The sequence below is a fragment of the Columba livia genome, chromosome 10 (genome assembly GCF_036013475.1).
Source record: "Columba livia isolate bColLiv1 breed racing homer chromosome 10, bColLiv1.pat.W.v2, whole genome shotgun sequence".
NCBI classification, from domain to species: domain Eukaryota; kingdom Metazoa; phylum Chordata; class Aves; order Columbiformes; family Columbidae; genus Columba; species Columba livia.
The window spans coordinates 12,884,612-12,903,259 of record NC_088611.1 but is presented as its reverse complement, the minus strand read 5'-3'; the positions used below and the strand labels follow the sequence as shown (position 1 = coordinate 12,903,259).

The 18,648-nt window shown below is 42.9% G+C and overlaps 1 protein-coding gene across 15 annotated transcripts in view; it reads right to left on the bottom strand.

The window, feature by feature from the left end:
- FOXP1 (forkhead box P1) overlaps positions 1 to 18,648 on the bottom strand; it is a 383,604-nt gene that overhangs the window by 271,689 nt on the left and 93,267 nt on the right. Inside the window, exon 3 of one of the 15 annotated variants that reach the window (XM_065075374.1) lies at positions 17,342 to 17,466. The exons of the other annotated variants lie outside the window; for them this stretch is intronic. The gene's annotated coding sequence lies outside the window, so the exon portion shown is untranslated. The remainder of the gene's footprint in view (positions 1 to 17,341; positions 17,467 to 18,648) is intronic. 15 annotated transcript variants of the gene reach the window in all.

The following is an 18,648-nucleotide window of genomic DNA, read 5'->3' as shown; positions in this document are numbered from 1 at the left end:
GTGTGTGTACAGTATGTAAATTATACAAATTACAAGAAAAGTTGATTAGTGTAATTCAAATCTCAGTACAGTTACTAAAATTAACAATGAATACAAATTACACAGAATCACTTCAGTGCGGCTGAGGAGCTCTACACACAAAGCATGTTACCAAATTCACAGAAGTGGACATCAAAACAAGTGAAAACAAGTGGTGAGAATACTACAGGAGACCTTTCTCAGGGAAAGGTTGCCCAAAAAAAGTAACTCTCACTCAACCTTATTAATTCTGTGCAGCTATTACTTGGGGCTAAACATTTCTGCTGCCAGCTGCCCCGCTCCTCCCGCTTGCAGCATTTTTTTGCCATCTCTTCTCACCTCAGGTGAAATAAGAAAGGTGAAAGTTCTGTTAACATTAGAAGGAACACAAACAGTCATAAAACTAATCTTTTTTTACAATGCTACTGAAGGGTTTGAGATTTGGGGTTTGTCCAGGAGGTCTGGGCTTCTCCTACCCAAACCCATCCACCCACCCCAGAGATCACACATGGCACTGCAAGCCTGAGCATTTCTGTTCCCTTAGGAAGTTCCTGTTGGAGTTACCGACATGACCAGTTCCCTTTGTCCTGCCCAAAGAGAGGACCACACCTCTTCCTACGTTACTCATCCATGGTCCCTCTGCTTAGAGAAGCATCGTGGCTTCTTGGCCTTTTCCAGCAACACATGGCAGCCCAACAGCCTCTCTCTCCACACCAGCAACGCGGGAGCTTCCATTTGCACCTCCTCAGGTGGACTCTCTCCATCTCCAGCAAGGGGCAATGCCTTGCTCACTACAGGACAGCTACATCCAAAAAAAGACAGCCCACGTTTCTTTGAACACCTCATTCCTTTTGCTCATTGAGAGCTTTCCAAATCCCACCGACTCCATTCTGCTGTCTTTCATGTCAAAAGGAACTGTTCCCATTCTAAGATATCCAACCCTTCTAAAAGACATTTTTCAGTGAACCTAAGAGGCAAGTTTGTCTGACTCTTGTTCCTTTTGAATCCAAGGACTGAGATGCCTCCATCCAGCTGTCTATGCTAGAAGATACTGCAACACCCAAGAACCCCATGGGAACACAAGAAGCCATCAGAGACCTTACACAATGCTGCCTTGACCTCCATGTCTTTAAATCAGCTGTGCTGACTGGCCATTCACCTGAGGATAACCAAAGTCAAGGTGGCAGAAGTCTCACAGGTAACGAAGAAATATTAGCTGAACTCTCTTAGTGTAGACTTCTCCACACTAATCAGTTTGCCTGCCATTACTCAACAGTGCAAGGCAATCCAGAACTGGTATGTCAGCTTCATTTCTATCACTAAAATGCCAAGCATGGAGTTTTGACAATGAATCTGTGATGCTTGTAGCAACACGATGTGTTTCTGTGGGAGAGGAAAGCAAGAGGGGCTTAAAAGAGTGTACAGGGGAGAAAGAATGAAAAAAAAAAAAAAAAGGCCATTTCATTTGGAAAAGATTGTGTTTGGCTTTTTTCCCTGCTCCAAACACAGTAGAAAACAAAATTTCGTTTGAAAAATGCTGCTTTAAAGTCATCAAATTCAATGTGTCCAGACCGGACCTTTGGTTATCCCAGACTTTTAGACAATAGTATTTTTCCTAGCCTGCTAGCAATGATAAAGGTCTGCATTAAACAGGAAGACAGGAAATTCAAAGTTAGCTTAAGCTCTATTCATAAAAGGGGATGGGCTTACAAGTTCAGATAAAATAATGATTTAAAAAGATATTAAAAAAATCTTAGGCCAAAACTTGATGAAGGATTCACAAAAAGGTCACATTATGTTTTATTCTACTTTAATATTCTTTCCAAACTTCCTGTGTGGCGCTGGCTGCAGTGGAAACCAGCATCACAATAAGCTGCAGAACCAGAGAAGTGCTGAACCAAGAGCAGCACTGGACTCTTCAAAGAAAACCAAATTCATGAAATTTCAGCAGAATTCCCAGGCCACAAAACACACATATAAGCATTTCAAATGCTTATCAGAAGCTGTTCTCTGAACGTTTCTCTTGTTCCTTCCCCACCGCCTATCAACCACCTATGTCTGGCAAGCAAGACACAAGATGTGTCCAAGTAAGACACAAGAAGGACAAAGTGTAAAGATCCCTAAAATAAATATGGACAATAGAGGTACTGAAGTTATTATTGCAACTCCCAGCCGGAATATCTTGACTTCTGAGAGTTTAGATAGAGTATTAGCTGAGAAAAACAAATCACAAGGTGTTGTTCTGCCTTTCAGAAATCCCCATCACTATCGTTCTCTTCACAATCATTAATGTCAATCACTACCAAGAATTAACAGTATTATATCTATTATATAAAGAGACATAAATCATAAGTAGACCAAAACCAGCCATGCCTCAAAACACACCAGCAGCTAGTACAGACCATGAGCCAGAGGTAGCACTTGACCCGAGCCTGAAAGGGGGTGCACACAGCCTGAAACAGCTCCCGCGAGTGCCAGGGCCCACGGAGCACCCGTGTCAGTGGGAGGTCTGTGGCGGTGAAAGCAGCCATAGCGACTGCACCAGACACGAAAACGAAAAAAGCAAAGAGACGGCGCTGCGTAAGGACCGGGAAAAGCATTGTAACACCGTTCCCGTGGGACAGGGGCTGGCCACAGCTCCTCTGCAAACACACCCCAGCTGCTCAGTGCAAAAGTTCAGAGCTAAAGAACAAATTATTTCCTCCTTCATTGCCCTTTCTTAGGCTTTGCCCCTTGCTTCCCTGCAGCCAGCACACGACGTTGAGGCCGTGCTTGGCAGCTGCTCTGAGCAAGCTCCTCCTGCCTCAGGAGCATCCGTCCACCCGCACTGGAAGGATGCACAAAGACCAGCCTCTGCGGGGGGATACAGGCAATCCTGTCCTCACCTTGACTTTGACAGAGTTATACTGATCTACACTGATATCTAGATCTAGCCTGCATCAAAACAAGGCTTATTAATATTCCACCACATTTGCTTTTGTTCTTGTCAATGGCCCCAGCAACCCCTCTTTTTTCAAAACCCTGAGACTGTCTGACTTAATACCATCTTGAGCTGTTTTCATGGAATTCAAGGTTTTCAAGTCATCCACTCTGTTTCAGCGTAATTATTTCCTTTAAACATCCACTTTAACGGCATAAGCAATTTTGAACTTTTTATGCTGTTTAAATTCAAACGTAAATTTATACACAACAATAAAACATGCCGCTAATTTGTCATGCTCCTATGAGCAACTGTGTCACTCACACCAAGAACCACTGACTGCGGTGTTCGGGGCTTTCGCTCCTATTTCAAATCACTCAATTGAGCCTTCTGCAGAAAAGCTTTTAACAACCACATCTGGTCTTTAATAAATCACTGCACTTTGTCTTCCTGCCAAAACTCCTCCTTTATCTAACTTACATCTTCATGATGAGATAGGAAATCACACATTATGGTGGTGACAAACAATTGTAATTATGTCATTAGTAGCCATTTAGTCTACAAAGGTTCTCAAAAAGGAAATATAATGCACAATAAGAAATATAGGATAATACATTGATCACAGTTCTAATCCACTTTTTACTTCACAAGTGTAAAAAGCTGGCATAATTCATGGGCACAGCAGGCAGTAATAGTAAACCACTTTATGAACTATGCAGCTATTTTATTCCCCTATCTACTTAAAAATAAAAAAGCTTTTAATAGCTTGATTTAGACATAAAAGTTATTTATGATGCTTCACCGATTATAATACTTATTTTTTTTAACTTTTCATGAAAGTGATTCTTTCTGAAATGTAAGTACATATTATGTCATCAAAGATCTCAGGGAAGAACGTTTACACCAGCAAAGAAAAAGTGAGGAAGAAACTTTGGTATTGGAAAGGATTTAGGAAGATCATCTCTGTACCCCGTATGGCTGGAAACCAGCACACCACAAACAGAAATAGCTCTTCTACCATTTAGGAATTTTCTAAAAGTGACTAAGTATAAACATGGGAAGTTTAAGAGTTCACTCAGAACAAAGGTGTCATTTAAACCAGCTCAGATGCTGGAATATTCACACATGAATAGCAACTGAAGTCCAACTGCAGGATCCAAAGGTGCCTTTACCATTTCAGTTCGAATCCAGACAGCGCTTTAGGAATAAAGTGCATTAGGCTTCACTTAACACACTTTAATTCACTTCACAAAGCAGTCTCAGCAAACATCAACTGGATTTCTCCTCGATGAAACTAGACTGACTCCAGGTCTCTGTGAGCCCCTGCTCAGAGCTGGGCTCTCAAGCCACAGAACTGGATCCACTCCAGCCCAGTGCAAAACCCCTGGAGAGCTCACGGGGTGGACACCAAGTCTATGGCACGAGCTGCTTCCCTCTGCAGATCCACTGCTTTCACCATGCATCACTGAGCAATGTAGATATAGCTCAAGAATGCTGCAAAGCACCCAAAGGAAGCTCCTTTCTAACGCCAATCACTTTACGTTTGCATAACTGAGCCAATGATGAGATCTATTTAGGTTTCCAAGCCAATCATTCCTCATTTTGCAACATACGGTTTAAAGGATGCTCCAACACTAAGTGAGGTTGTCCCCATGGAAGTTAACATAGGTTTGGCCATTTTTCAGAAAGACCTGTATTCCAGTAGGTTGCCCTATTTGAGTAACCAGCCCTCTGAATCCCTGTGCTGTCAAATAAACGCAAGGCTCCTTAAGCACCAGTAGCACTTAAAACGACATTTCAGGAAACATTATTGTATTACTCAAAAGAGAGGCCCAATTCCCCTTCTGCATTTGTAAAAACCAGTTGCACAAAGGACCCCAAAAAACTGCACTGAATGAACAAGGAACACCATCACATCTGCTCTTCTACACCAGCCAGAGCTACGGTGCCCCAAACTGATGCAGGTGCCATTCTGCAAAGTTTATCTCTCAATCTTTGAACCTTCTTCTGCCCGGTGTATTCCCCACCCCCTCATCCCACCAAAGGAAAACCATCTCTCAAGATATCCAAACACCCACTCCTGCTCTCGTTCTTGGTTTGTTACAGTCTCCACCGTTTCCTGTTAACCGTGACTGCAAAATTTCACCTACTTTTAGCCATCATCCTGGTGAGAATCGCTCCTCTCCTTATCTTGCCAAGGTACCTCCAGCATGGCAAATTCACACTAGACCGTTTGCTGAAAGCATAACCTGGAAGAAGCAAAGTTTCCACCAAACCATCCCTCTTATGGTGGACCGTTAGGCAGTAGAGATGCTATGAAGGACTGCAGATGTATCCCAGATTAAATGCCTGCTCTGGTACGGGCTAGATGGAAGAGCTACAGTCAGGCCTGACAGAATGCAGCCAAATCAAAAGAATATCCAGTTCAATTCCTACACTCACCAAAAGAAAATACAAAAAACTAAGTTAGTGCTTTAGGTCACATCTCACACATTTTGTGTTCATGCCAAGTGCTGTGCAGTAAAAACACATTCAGTACTGGAATTTTGCAGAGTCCCAGGGAGAAAAATTGTGTGTCTGCCCAATAGAAGATGAGTATGTGAAATTGCACGGTGATTACCCAAATACAAATAATTACTCCTATTTGGAGAAAAACTTAAAATCACGCAAGTTTTACATTGCCAGACACAGGCCCACAGAAACAAGCAGCCTTGGCTGGGCACTGGGGGGAAACTTCAGACAAGGACTGTTGACGAGGGGCCAGAACAAAAGGACTTTCTTTGTGTGAACAAGGAAGACAAGCCTTTGAGTTAAAATTATATGCTAACTCCTGGGAAACTCTTCCACACCGAAAACCACAGAATAAACCCTTGCCCTTGGGCTCGCAACCTCGCAGCAGCGCAGAGCTTGGAGCCAGTCAACTGGGTCACAAGGCTAAAAGCATTTCTACCTTCCCCAGCCAAGAAAACCACTTCCCGGTGGTACCTTTTATCTCAGCCTAGCTGCAGCACTCCCCACCCTTCTTCTACAAACAAATAACATTAACCCTTACCTCCTAGGAATCTCACTGTCCCAAGGCTTGGTAATAAGAAATCGCAAGACTGAGATAAGAAGAACTGAGGCAAGATGGGAAAAGAGACAAAGGGAAGAAAAAAAAATAAGAGAAATTCAATAGTCTGACATCAGCAGAGCTCATCGCTGGGAGCAGCACTTGGCTGCAGGGCACGAGATCTTACGCACTCGCAACACGTGCTAACAATGGATAGAGCGTGTAGGTAGGACACGTCTCCCACAGGTCTACAAGAAGGGTAGAAGAAAGACACTGAAGAATTACTCTTTCAAAGACTTTCACCTAAACCATGATGGGGAAAAAGAAGGGTGAATGCTTCAATCCCGTTTTTCGTCCTTATATTCTTGTTTTTTCTTGCAAATTTAAATAAAGCTGTGTGAAAGCAGGGGAGAATCAACCAAACTGCCTCTTCTGCTCTGAACCACCTACAAATGCCTTGTCTGGAAAAACACGAAGTGAGCAAACAGTCACTACTGGACAAAACAGGAAGATTTCAAGACAAACGGCTTTAAGCTGGTAATAAAGCGGTTAGAAATGTGCCTCCACAGGAAAACACAGGCTGGATTTTCATCCTTAACAAGGGTTACAGGGACCTTTTACTTACATTTAGGCACTTTCAAAATGTGAGAAGACAGACTGTCATTTAACCTGGCATGTCAACCTGACTGACCTGGAGTACAAAGCTGTAGATGATTTTCAAAAATGCCACAGCCATCCACTAAACACATGCAGGTGCAGCTAAGGAAAGACTGCTTAGAACTGCTCCCAGGCCTCAGATAAAACAAGTGCTTCTAAATTTCCCAGCGCTAACAATTTAACATTATCCCTTTGAGGAGTTGCTTTTTTCTCCTTTTTTACCTTAGGAACCCAAATATGGGCCAGACCTAGAGGGGCTGTACTGGGAGAAGGTGCAGAGTGAGGAGCACACCTCCATGGTGTTCCCTGCACTGACTACCCACCCCAAGCTTCAAATACTTTATTATATCTTGCACTGCCTCACAGGGAGAGAAGAACAACTTTGACCCAGCCTGCTCCTCCAGAGAGCTGGAGCTTCTCAAACACCCCTAAATAAAGAAGTAGGAAGCAAAGATATTCATGGCCCTGTGGGAGCCCTGGGGTATCTCGCAGAAGAAAACCCCCGCACAAGCAAACTCCAGAAGGCCCTATCCAAGTTGCTTCTCAACCTGGACCTCCAGCCTCCAGGAGCCATCTCTTGTTTTCTGCAGCCACAGCCAGGAGAAGCACTGATGCTCATAACACTCGCCAGGCTGCAATAAAGAACTCAAATGAAGGTCTTGTTCTCACAGAAAAATCTGTTCTCTGTTTAGCTAGTCCCACCTTGCGACTGAAACTGCCCAATGAACCTGACTGACATGTCAGATAAATTACATTATGCCCAGGACAGCACCTTCCGTGCTTCTTTGAATATCTTACCACCACAAGTTTCCAATTTACTTGCTGATATAGGTGACTGCTCCGACATTTTTCACCCTTGCATGTCCTGTTTTACCCTTCAAAAAGGGAACAGAAACCCAAGGTCTTTCAAGACAGCACTTATTTCTTATTTGTTGATTTGCAACACACCTTGAGCTTTATCAAGACTCCTGGATCATCCAAAGTTCCACAGTTTCTAACATACAGATCAAGTCTCCATGTAGAAAAGATTTCACTTACTGAACCTTGTTTTGCACTTCACTATAAACACTTCTCTGCACATCAGGATAAGAGAGTTCATGTTGAAAGAAACTCTTTGCAGGAAGGAAACTGCGATTTTAATTGTATAACTGTAATCAAGAAATAAAGACAAGACTACCTCAAGGTTTGCCTATCTAATCCAATGCAATGAATCAAGGCCATTCCCTCCTCCAACTAATGCATTTAACAAAAGCCTAAATAAACCAACAGTTAAGTGACCATGAGGATGGTCTATACTAAGCAGATAAATGGCCCATTAAAATGCACACACCTACTTAATAATCCTCTATCTCACATCTTTTGTATGGAAAATGGGTGAGAGATTCTTGCTTTGATAGCAACATGAAAATACAGCCACTCAGGTGGCCTTTTCAGAGACTTTAATTTTGTGGGACAGTACCTAGCAGAGGCCAACACTGACCGCAAGGAGGTCTTGGTGATATTTTCCAGAGATGGTCACTGCTGCAGCTCACAGGTACATGGGGCAGGCACATGCCTTTCAGATCCAGAGATGACTTGCACTGGAAAAATCACATAACAGTGGCAAGGCAGAGGAAAATACAAGGACCCCATCTGTGCTGGCCTTTCTGTTTTCTTACCACAATGCACAACACTCCATCGCTCAAGGACCATCCAACTGGTGGCACTTATTCAGTTAAAATGCGAAGAAAAAGGGGCCCCCAAGAAAGCAGAATGCCTGCAAAGAGCTCAGGATTTATCTTTGTGCATTTGCGGGGAGGGAGGGGAGGGTGAACACCGCTACCTTTACTGGGATTTGTAACAGATTGCTTGCAAGGCTGGCTGTGCTGCAGCTGGAAACGTCCCTCCCCTCGGAGCATGGTACCTGCCCCACGGGCTGCAGCCACCAAGGTGGGAGCCAACATCACCCGCATCGCTCACATCAGCCACCACCGACCGATCCAGCTCCAGCAGCTTCCCTGTACCGGACCCTCACACCTGGTGTGGGCTCTGCAACTTGCAACTAACGTCCCCATCAAATTTGTCAATGCTTTAAACTTAATGTATATAGTAATTGATGCACTAAAATAACAGCACCATGAAGTTACACTCTGTGCACTACTTAATGCTTCCTGAAGATCAGTATTAGGGCCACCAACTCAGAAAAAGAATTGGTCAGGTTTCTAAAAATAAAAAGCCATTAAATACCAGAAGGAAGCATAATTGTTGACTTTAAATATTCAGGCAAAATCCACAGCAAATAACAATAATTTGCTTGAAATATTGTTCCATACAGTGTGTTCACAGAAATCCAGCATACAATTAATTTGCCTGCACTTTCTTGAAAATTGTATGCTTTCACCTTTTATACTCCACTCACACAGGAGAAGAATAACATTTCGCCACACATTGAGTAACCCATACACATTTGAAAGGAATCTAATCCATAGTATCCATTTAATTTGAGATTAGATTAAATATGGACAAAGAGATCAGAGAAGCTTGTAACACCTGGGAGTATTTGTTCCCATTTTGAATCCACTTTTGCAAGCTGGTTGTCAAGAAAGCAGAGAAGTGGAAAAAACAACAGTGACCACACTCACAACCATGCCAACAAAAGTAAAGACATCTCTACGTGTAAATCATAGGTCTAAACTGATTCTTAAGAACTTCAGAAACTGAAAAACAGTCATCTTTCCCCAGCCCATCATTTTGGAGTTTACTACAAAATTCAACATGTGGATAAGACCAAGAAAATATTCTTTTCTTTCTTCACCGCATTTTACTCCTACAAATGAAATAATATTAGATCATCTTACTCATTATGATTTTTAAAAGCACGTATGTTCTGTGATACAGGTACAGAGCCAAATTTCACACCATTAACCACAGAGCACTTTTATTTGTGTTGCCATATGCGGCGTCAGTCCATGACATTCAGCATTCACTATATAACTTTATTTTTTTCTTTCCTGGCCATGACTTTGAAACAGTGACTCTTCAGCGCATCATAGTGCTGGTTAAAGCACAAGGAAAAGGATCAGTCACCTGGCTGCTCCTGCAAGGATTATCCATCTCGCTGCACCCGTTTCGTTATACACTTTCTCTGCTGCCTCTGTACGCCCCATCCCTCACATTACCCCGTGATTTAAGAGTCTCCTTGGAAAACCTCAGCTCCATCACTGCCCTATTCTCACTGCCAGGCAAGGGAGCAGCCAAGCAGCGACCTGATGTCCTGAGACTGCCTCTTCTCCACCACGGCATTACACAAAATTGTATCAGCTCCCGCACACGGTGGACGGTCGCCCCTCCATAAAGCTGTTCTGTACAACCACCTCTCTGAAAGTGTCAAAAAACTCCAAAAAGGCACGTCCAGTAATCAATAGCCTAACTATTTCAAATGATTACTTAAAACACTTAATATGGGGAATAAGCCATTTCTCGTTGCCCCAGGCAAAGGGAATTTGAATGCCAGGCTCAGACCTGACCTTGGGTCCCTTTGCTCCACACACAGAGCAGAGCTCACAGGACCACAATGCTTCTCAAGGCACCTCCTGGGATGAAGAAACCCGTTCCCTGAGGCTGTCCCTGCCTTGGGGAGGAGTACAGCTTTATACCTAAATTCTGTCCTCAGTTTAGCTCACGCTCAAGCACTCGAGAACATTTGTTTTCTGTGTTTCTGTTAAGAAGAATAATTTACACTTCCACTTCAGTCTTATCCACACCCGTAGTATTTGTACCTTCACAGGAGGTGTAGAGTGAGTTCATACACAAAAGATGCTTTATGCCTGTACGAACAGTAGGAAAAACAAAAAACAAAAGGAACTTTTTGCACTTGAATGATACTTGAGATACCCTCAGTATCTCCTCCTAACGATCTCCTCCCTGGTGAAATGGTAGCACAACTGAGAATAACATATCGTTCTCTTACTGTTAGGGTCTGCCATGGGGTTTGTGCAGACCCCATTTCATCCATAAAAATCACTTCACTGGCACAGGGGCTCTAGTCAGCCTTGGGAACGTAAGGAGCAGGAATCAACTTTTCATTATCTTTCTGTATGTTTTCTATATGCATGTTTAATTTCACGTGGTGAGCTGCTGGGGTGGTGGAGCACCAGTGTGAAGGTTCTCAGGACCAGTGAGCTTTGCCACCCATCACCACCAGACACGCAGCGAGGATCACAACCCGCCCGACCCCCGGGACAGTGACTGTAGAGGAGAAACAGCAGCACCAACACCAGCACAGGGCACTGATCAAACTCTGGGAATGCTGGAAACATGAGTTTGATGGTTTAGCCAAACCAAAGCCCTCACTTTCGCTAGGTCAGGTTTAAACAAAATACCATGCCTACGTACCTGGGTTAAAAGCTACCTTCATTTCTCTACAAAGACAGACTAGCAAACCTATCTGTTCTGCAGCTATTCTGAAGAATGTCTTCTAGATGACTGTCTCTTCATCAGCTTCTCATGTTGAGCAACCAAAGGAGATACTGTGATTCTTATCGCTTTTCACATATGACTTCACATAGTCTTAGAGAAGATAAACAGACAAGCTGCATGTTCTGTAACATTTGCTTTAGAGGTTTCAGTGGTAAAATGTTTGAAGCTGTTTCAAAACTAGACTGATGTATTGTCTGAACATTTTCCCAAAATAACTGAGATGCTCAAAGATCGCTGCATTTACTGTACATATGTGGCTACACACCCCTGCAAAGGGGTACTGCCCTGGCCACAGAAATTGGAATTTTGTCACCATAACCTTTCTCTTTGAGCCATCGAAAGACTATTTAAATGTTAGAGCATACTTATTCCTTTGTAGGGAGGCATTATTTAGAATATAGTCTCTTAGCTTTCCAATGTACAAAATCCGCAGTCAACTGCAAAGTTCCAGAAGGCACTTCCAGTCCAGCTGCATAGCTGGCTTATGCGTAATACTTAGGAAAACGCTAGAGAAAATAAGCATATTTGAAAAATACAGTGAGCTCATGTTACGAGCTTCATTTACGTTACTAAACCACCTAAAGCCATATCATACCAATATTGCAATGTGACCCTGTTGGTGATCACGCAGATCACAAGGTCAAACGATTTCCCCACTTCACTACTATTCAGTCTGTGCATACAAACAAGCTCAGCTGAAATGGTACCCCAACAAACAAAATCGAACAAAACGTTTACAGGAGAAAAATAACAGGAGTTGTTCACTTCATAGCTGATCTGTGCTTAATGTAGTCATTGTGCTGCAAGGTTATTTTAAGATGTGACAAATAAAAATCAAGAATATTTTTCCTTGTATAGCTTCTTCCAAAAAATCGACTGACAGTTCTTCAGCCTCCAAAAATGCTTTATGCTCTTACACCATTCCTAACAAAAGGTTCTTAAAACCCCGCACCAAACTTCTAAACTCAGTTTTGCAGGGAACCTGGAACACTTGGTTCCCAGACCACTGCAGTTTAAGACCCCTTTTCTCCCAGTACATACCCCCCACAGAGCCCATCACCACAAGCTCAGTAGCTCCTACTGGTACCAGTGCCTGTGTGTGCTTCACTGTCAAGTTTTTGCGAGTGATGTTTTCATTTACAAATGTTATTAGCCATGCAGAAAGACAGACTGACAGTCACAGACTGGATCTCCAGGAGCCCTGACACTCATGGCACCTTCTGGGTACCCATTCCTTTTTCCCCACAATTAAAGATTTCCAACAACTACCGAGTCTATTACTAACATCACTGACAAGAGCACCATGCGGTGCTCCCTGCGCAGCGTCAGTCTGTGCAGAACGGGACTTGCGCTGAGCTGTGAGGTCCCAACCCTCCTGATGCTGGCAATGCTTTGTCCTCGCTGCTAAATGGGGGTCAGCTGAGCTGCTGCCCCAAAAAGGGGACGACAACTCTGTTCTGCACCGTTCCAGGTGCCAGCTGCTTCCCCATACTGCCGCGCCTTTTCGTGTTTGAAGCATCAGTAAATACCAAGTTTCATTTTTTCACATTTGAAACTTCTTTCTGTTCTTGTTTAGGCTTTTGGAGAGGTTGGGGGAAAATTAGGGAGTGTCCACAAGTGAAAGTAACACTTTGTAGTTTCATTATTTACACATCTGACAACCACATGGAGTCAGCTAGGCTTTTGCTTCTAACACAACCCCGAAAATGCACACTTTACAAGCATTTTTATTTTGCTTTTATATGGAGTTCACATTTAGCTAATCCTCTTTAAATCACAGCAGTTCTGAACTATTTACAATTAATTTTCAGTTTTCTTCTCATGCCTACAAATAAGAATCCCCATCTCAGCAGTGTTCCCCAAGGGTTATAGGAGTATACTCCAGGCTTTCTCAGTCCCCTGGGGTTATTTGTGTGGTTTTTTGGCCACAACAAAAAGTTTCTGGCCTGAAGGACTCTGAGGTTTGATCAACCCTCTCTCTCCATATTAGGGATAAAATACACCAGACGGACTGTTTGCAAAAACCCTCCAAAACATATAGAGGCTGTGGAGGAGAAATGCAATTCGGCGTGGTGCTCTCACTCCCTGCTTCTAGCCACTATAAAGGAGTTTTTATTTATTCTAAGCACACCTATCTTCCATTTTCACTCACTTACTGCTCAGGTGAAACACCTGTAGATTCCCAGTCATGGACACCAGCAGGAATTCTGCTTTTTGAATGCACAAAAAGGGAATTCAAGACATGGGATTTGACTCTGTATACATGAATAACTATGACTAAAACTAATCTTGTTTAAAGCAAAAACTTCCTCCATGAGCTCTGATTTTACCACACTGAACACATGCAATAAATTTCTTAGATTTGTTTGCCCCTGTTAAGTGTGAAATTTAATAATATTTCTAAATGGTATCAAACGTATATAATTAAATATAAGATATCCAGCGCAGCCAACTTAAGCATTACAAACCATGCCAACTTGTGCATTTCCCTTCACTGTTGATGGTTCAATCATGTAACATTGAGAATTTAATTTCCTTTTTCCCTCAAAAAATGAAAAAAATAAAATAATAATAAAATAAAAAAGCACGTGTTAAAAATGTTATTTTAAATATATTATTTTAAATACTTGGGTTGGAGTTTGAAGGCTCCACAGCAGGTAGGTGCGTAGAACGAGGAGGGAGCTGAGACCGTAACAGCCGCTCCTGCTGCAGCTCCTGTTTGGCTGGAGGCAAAGGGGTCCCCGTGCAGCAGCACATCTGTTTCACTGTAATCACTACAGCTCACCAATGAAGAGACAACTTTGGGGTTTTTTTTTTGGTTTTGGTGGGATTTTTTTGTTGTTTTTTATTTCTTTTTTTCAGGAACCCTTGAATTAACAGAATGCAAATATTGTTCAGACTCTTAAGTCAGTTATTTTGAGAAAATCATTTCTCATTTCCTCAATTTTCTTCTTTTGCTGGTGGGTTATTGTAGTTTGATTGGTTTTTGTTTTGTTTTGTTTTTCCACAAATGAAAATGTTCACTGGAAAAAAATCTTGACTTTCTTTTCCGCTTTTTTATTATTAAAAACTTGTTCTTCCAAAAGCGGAATTATTAAGCATCTCTAAATGGTGCCAAGGTACATTTTTCAGACTCTCACTAATATCACTTGGCAAATTACGTAAGTGCAATCTTAGGTACAAGCTTCACTGAGAACCATAAACCTGGTCCAAACACGCAAGTCAAAAGAAAACATTTTCTAGGAAATTTAGTGGGTTCTGGGTCAGATATTTTGCACGTCAAGCATCAAAGTTGACAAATTTCCGATTCTTTTACTAGGAAATTATCATGGAGAGAAGTTGCTTTCTATATTAAACTACTCAAATAGCTGAATATTTTTTCCTGAAACAAGAAAAATAAAACCAACCTATGTGGCAGGAGAGCAACTTTGGAAAATACCAGTCTAAGACATAAATACATAGCACAAGCATAACCATGCAAATAAACCGGTTATAATAGAAACCATGGTATTAAGTTATCCGGCAGGTACACTGTCAACAGCAGCAATCGCTGCGGTCGTGCTGAACAAAAAATAACCTGTTCCAGCTCCTCACCTTTGAAGGGTAAACAAAATTTCTGAAACCACTTCAGCCGTAAGAACTCTAAGAAGGCAGCAGTTTTGCTCACCTTAAATCCGAATTTCAAAACAGTTCGTGTTGTTACGGGAACCTTAAGGATGATTTCACATGGTAGCGAGATGAAAGCATATGCACATATTCTCTTAAGCACAAATGGAACACGAAACATGGCAGAGTAAAGGTTAAGTAGCATTTGACTGATTTTTACCTCATGGGAACTATAATTTACACGCTGCATTCATCCAAGGTAAGAGGGTTCAAATGGCACAAATTAAAAGCCTGCAGTTTCCTACTTCTGTTTTTAACGTATCATACTGATACACAGCCAGTTTTTAAAGTGATAAAAGGTTTCTATCAAAATATCAAACAGCAAGAAGATGCACTATTTCTACACTGTCAGCATCGCTGTATTTTACTGCATCCTCCCTTGCTCCTTACAGCCACTGTCGATGATGATAAAATAGTAACGGTACATCTGCAGTCCAAAAGGACAAATTAATCTTCCAGACACCCAGCTCTTACAATCAAATTCTGGACAGAAATTTCCAGGAACTGAAATAATTAAATTAATGTGGGTTTAAAAAAAAAGAAAAAGGCAGCGAGCTGGAGCAGCTACTTGAGGTCTGAGCATGGAGAGATCCCACGGGCAGGGCCCAGCACCGGCCTCGGTGCCTGGCCCAGAAGCGACTACTTTCTGCTACTTTGGGTGATGTGGCAATCCACCTGATTGTCAGTGCTCCCAGTGCGGGAAGGCAGATGTTGGCGCCTTGCAGCGAGGTGACTGCTGCCTGGAGATGTGCTCTAAGGTCACCTCTGCTTACAGGGGAATGGTGGCTCAGAGCACACAAACCCCCCTCGCACCAAGGCACACGCAGCCAGCTGCCTGGCAGTGCTGGTCCTGAGGAAAAACAGAATAAAAAAGGGAATAAAGAAGGGAAAACGAGACCTGAAAGATGGGGAACTGGCACATGGTCTCCTTTTTGCTGGGCGCTGGCACATATCAGCTCACACGATACCACGCACCATTGCTGGCTCGCTGCCTGGTCAGCAAAGCAGCAGCTCCCCGCGACCCACAGGCTGCTCTCGGCCACAGCACTCCTGTGCATCCAAATACACTTTTCACAAGTGTCACAGGCTGTCAGGAACCCACAAGTTAATTAAAACAACTCCAGAGAACTACATCTCCAAAGATCCTTCCAAAAGCAGGACTAGGATGCTTTGAAAATGCTACTGAGCAGCAAAGTACCCAGCAAGCAACTACTTGGTAAACTCCACAAGCCTTCTATATATATATATATATATATTTTTAATTTTTTTTTTTACAAGCAGTTATGAATGTACTCATGGTATCACAAAACCAGCTATGGATACTATTGCAACAGTCATTGCCAAAAAGCGTGAATGATTTCTATCAGCAAGGCAGAGAGATATTCAGCAGAGCTTTGGCAAAACGCCTGCTTCCCATGGCTACTACCCTCAGGACTCTGCACCAATTCTCCTAACACGCTCACCAATGTGTCTGGAGTGCCTTTGGGATTTCCAAACACTGTGCTACTGCAAATCCCGACTCTGGCCACCTTTCCTTGCCAACCAGAGCAGAGATGCTGCAAAAATTGGGAAATACAGCTTTTTCTGGGTCAGTAAGTCAGTGTTTTTCCCATGTCTGATTGGTTAGGGCAATTCCACTTCAGCGTTAGTGTTGACAGAAAATATATGCTGAGAATTTTAGTGTTCAGGATGTTCTTTAGTCATTTTGGTGATCTGATGTGGCACAGGAAATATTAGTGCATATTCTGTATTTTCAGTCACACTCACCTCACCATTCTTACAAAAAGACAACAGAGAGTCAGATCACTGAGACTGAAATTATGAGCAATCTGACAAAAGTCAGAGTTGGGGGAGGAAGGTGATAAAGACTCAGCCAAATGTTAAACTATTAGTTCATAGCCTGATATTTTAATTTCCATTCTGCTCTTATTAAACCTGCCTCCAAATTAGAAGGCTGATACAGAACAAGCCATGCAGCAACATTACCTGTGCTCACCAGCCCCTCATCTTACACTACTGAGGGTCCAGACTAATCTTCGAGACTTTCGCTATAGTGGCTGTGAATTTAATATAAAATTAGATAAAGATAAGCTATCTTTCACCTACCTATTAAAATCCGCACCACCAAATATGACAAATCAATATCTCACTGCTCCGTTCACAGGACTGTGAGCTAAAGTACTTTCTTGTAAAACCTACTGAAATCCAGTACAGGACAGAACTGCGCTGCAGGTTTATCCCAGCAAGTTGCTTTGAAAGAGCGCTAGGATTAAAATCAAAATATCAAAACACATTAAAGGTTTGCACAACTTCCAAATAAACAGTACTTCACCCTCTGACCCATCTGCCTATTCAACAATTGCCTAATCATGGCCGTAATTAAGAGCAGCAGAAACTCCAAGATGAGGGTTTGGTTCCTAAGCCACTGGCATCCCCTGGAAGCCTGTGGAGCATCAATCAGCTCCAGCTGGGTGCTCCTGGGTGTGCTGCCACCCTCCCGTCCCCAGCTCTGCACCAGTCTGGCTCTTCCTTCCTTTAATCCTGAAATTGTGAAAGCCAGAAGCCCAACTTACAGTCCTTCCAAGAGAGAGAGAGGCCGGACAGTGTCTCCTCCTGTGCTGCCTTTCTACCCTCGTTTTTGTGAGCTCTGCCCTGGGGACGAAGCACTGCTCTTTGCAGGATACCCAGCTCTAGCTGGCTGAAAGAAATAAGAGAGAATAGTTGGGACAGAAACCCTGGACACCCACATATCAAGTCAAGACAGCGTGTTTATTTTTCCCTGCAGTTTTTGAATTGCCATAGGTTAGCCTAATTGATTTCTGTTCTCACCAAATTAAAGACACAGCACACAGACAGCATGCCAGTGAAAAAAATATGGCAACAGCAAAAGTTTACAAATTTAATTTGCAATTGTTTTAGCAAAACAGCTCAGTCCACTCCTTCAGTTTTGGAAAGTAGTCAGCTCATGCTAGAGGAAGTTACCAGTTCCCAGGCACAAACACTGTAACGCAAGCTTATTTCATAAGAGATTAAGGCCAGTTTTTCAGTTAAAAAGTGGATATTGCAAGCGATGAAATGCTGTGAGTTATAATACTGTGGGCTCAAGATCTCAGAGGAGGGGAATACTTAGAGGGATAACACCGCAGAAAAGACCACAGGCCAAGCTTCCCTTTAAAAGCCATGCTGGTGTATAGCTCAGGGGAGCTGAGCCCCAAAGAAACGTGTCAGGAATGAAAGGGACCCCCAAAGCAGATCTTTCTCCTAGGCTACAATCAGAAGCCAAGACTGGAGTTTCCATCACCTACAATGAAAGGGTTAAACCAAGATTTCAGTCCCCTGGTTCAAACCGCCCAGCAAGCACTCCCTGCCCAAATTACAGCACCGCACACCTCCAACAGATGCCGTTCAGACAGGGGCTTTCCTTGCCCTGAGGTACAGTTCAGTTTGTCCATTCTACTGTGCAATTACAGAATCAATAAAACATCCCTTTGAAACTCCCTGGACTAGTGCCGACACGCAGACAGTAGTCAAGCTGACATTTTTTGCTGTTTCCGTTATTACTACCGTCAAGCCTTCTGAGAAGCAAGACATCAAAACCCAGGCACCGCAAAGCAAAGGAGGAAAAGCAAATGTAGAGCTGAGGTTTTGTTCATCGTATCGCATCGCTCCCCGGGCAATCACACTGTACCAGGCACACCTGCAAACAAAATCTGCTCAAAGTCATCAAAATAGGCACCGGGAAACAGCGCATTTCCGAAAAGCACGTGTGCCCCACCCTCCTCTGCTTCAAACACATTGATTTCCCTTTTTTCCCCCCACTTTCTTTTTTCTTTTTTTTTTGGGAGTGGGGGCAGGGAGGGGAATTGCTCATGGTAGAGCA